The sequence below is a fragment of the Amblyomma americanum genome, chromosome 7 (genome assembly GCF_052857255.1).
Source record: "Amblyomma americanum isolate KBUSLIRL-KWMA chromosome 7, ASM5285725v1, whole genome shotgun sequence".
Taxonomy (NCBI): Eukaryota; Metazoa; Arthropoda; class Arachnida; order Ixodida; family Ixodidae; genus Amblyomma; species Amblyomma americanum.
The window spans coordinates 106,859,871-106,862,842 of record NC_135503.1 but is presented as its reverse complement, the minus strand read 5'-3'; positions in this window follow the sequence as shown (position 1 = coordinate 106,862,842).

Genomic DNA, 2,972 nt, shown 5'->3' with positions numbered 1-2,972 from the left:
CCAGTTTTGGCTCAAAACGTGACTTGAAATGGCTTCTTAGCTATGCTACAGTGCTCTAGAATATGAGTAGTGGGTTCAGGGAGCGGCCAGCGGTGAGGCGACTTGTGTCGACGATACCAGATGGCGCCACCAGAGCATGGGCTGTATGAAATGCGGCGCGCCGCGCCGTGGATGCGCGCTGTGCATAGAATCGTCGGAGAAATAAGCAAGGCTCTGTCTTTTAAAACAGGTCCTACAAATAGGTGAAGCTGTACACAGATATTGTCGGCGAATCAAGAAAATTAGATGTAGTAGTAGCCAACAGCCGATAGCGCGGTGGTGCGGACGAGCGGCCCCGTTAATGCTTCGCAACGCTGATCGTGCTCTTTTGCAGGTACGGCTCCCATATTTCAACGTTAGTGCATACTAGTATTATCGCCGCCCATAGGAAAGGCTGAGTACAGGGAGAGGAGCAAACATTCTATCGATCATCGGGGTTATCCAGCGGCCAACTCGAAGCTGTCGGCAAACGTGGCCGAGTGTACTCCAGCTTGAGCCATCGGAAGTGTTTTAGTAGAGGGGCGGGGCAACAAGAAATTGGAATAAAAAAAACGCTTCACTTAGAGACCGTTGTGTGTACAGCGTACTATATGTGAATGCGATAATTTTAAGTGTGGTATGCATGCCTCTGTTTTGTAAAAAGGAAAGAAACGCCGACCAAAGGTTGTTGTTAAAAAAGAAGACGTTCTGGCTTCCCTATGGAAGCCTTGATAACTCTGATCAAGGCTTCCGTAGTGAAGCCGAAACGTCTTTTTTTCTAACAACCTTTGGTCGGCGTTCCTTTCCTTTTTACATGAATCTTCTACCTGACCGGACGAGTTTTCGTCGAACTTTAGATTTCATGCCCCTGTTTTAATTGTTGTTTTGATGCATGCATTTTTTTCATCAAAACGAAGGGTCAAGCCGCCGATGTATAAACGCTGATGAATGCAAGACAAGATAAAATAACTTTTATAAAACAAAGCACTCCTTTATTGCAGCGCTCCAACTATGCACAGTGTGAGACATATTCTTGAATTTCTCAAAGGAATGCCGTGTTTTCTTGTTTGCACAGTACATTTAGCCGCGCGACTATGAGCACTTGCCCATGAAGCTTCTTTTTCCTGCGAGCTTCTCGCGACTCATTGATTGATTGCTTCGGTCACTTCCATAGGCTTAGAAGCATTTTTCTCTTGCATCTTGCAGAGCTCATCTTTCAGGTCACTCATTCGTGATGATAGCCTCCGGTTCTTTTGTCGCACTGAACGCAGTCTTTCTAATTGACCGCTTTACCCTTGAACACCGCGTCAGTAAGGCCTTTCTGAGGTAGCGGCAGGATACGCATGCCTGTCCTGCGAAGTAGAACAAAACAGAGGAAAAATAACTGACCACAACGTCGGCTCTAATCGTACATGCATTAATGTACATTGTGAAGTTCGAAGCAAAATTGAAATAATTAATTTGAAAGAAATCTGCACACCTTCAGATGGCTCCTTTCCGGCGCATCGTTTACTGAAGTATGTGCCGTCGTGTAGGGTCAACTGCGCTTGAAGTCCTTTGGTAAGGCTGTTTTTCGGCATGCTGCTAACGCAGAGTGCTCCTTTACATAGGCGGTATAGGTCGACACTCCGAAGCAGTCTGTTTCCTTCCTCACGGCTGGCAATGCGCCCCGTTTCTACTAAGTGGCTGCAAAGGAGTGCACTATATGCGGCGCCGGGCCCATCATCGCGTGAAAGCATCACCACCCTCTCTGACTCCACGCATTGATTTTCGCCCATCCTTAGCTTGCAGTACACAGTACCACTGTAATCAGGTATGCGATGGCAGCTCCAGTATTCTGACGCAACATCCAGCTTAGAAAAATCGTCCGGCACAGATGCTTCGTCAACTTCACAAGGGTCTTGGTCGTTCGCCAACACGCTACTCTCAGTGTCAATGCCCGGACACCTCGATTCCTGTTAACGTCGGAAGCATTACTTTGTGGTCTTTTCGCTTCATTAGGATATGTACTTGTGCTTTTCCTCTTTCTAGGTGGTCTCTGTAGCGGTGTTTTCTTTGACAGATAGCTCGGCGCGTTCGGCAGCAAAGTTGGCACCGCATCGGGTAAAAGTTCCGGCTTTCCACGCGGGATGCGGACTTCTTTGCCGTCAATGATGTGTATAAAGTCCATCACAATGTATGATGGCTCGAAATGTAGCCCACACACACAGCAGGTTTCGTCCAAAACCTTATCTTTTCGATGAAGGTTGCGTTCCCACTGCTTCCGTCGGTTCTCATCCTTTGGCACAGCGAAGAGCGACGGCTGATCGCCTTTCGTCCACTGGTATCCCGTTTTGCACCCGGGAGCAAAACAATGCCGTTGACGCCGACGATTCGGCATGACCGTAGTCTTAACGCCGCGAACTCACAAAGAGGAAAAATGCACCGCACAAAAAGCAACTAAAGCTGCAGGCAGCTTGGCGGGACTGCTAGCCGCGCGCGCGGGCGCGCCGAGCCTACAGCCCACGCTACAACAACGCCACCGCTTACATCCGGGACCTGTCGACACTCGCCGCCTCACCGCATCGCATGGAGCGCGCCGACTCCTGAACCCACTACCCATATTCTAGAGCACTGTAGCTATGCCGGAAGTCTCCTAAACAGCCAGGATAACTAAGGATAGCTCAACGCTCAGTTATGATTTCAATCCATGTTTCAATCGATATATTTTTGTGTCGCGTTCAAGTGAAGAGTCCAGTGATCTAAATATTTTTTTTGAACCGTAGAACATGAGCTTAATGGACTGATTTCAGTCACCACCGCACAGAGGACTAAAGGCCTAGGGGCGGGACATTCGAACTTTCCGTGTTGTGGCCATAATCCATGGACGCCCGCTTTACAGCCCACAAAAGCTAAGCTTACGGTTACCGATGTACAGTACTCACGGATTGAAATAGGACATTCGGAGCGCTAGC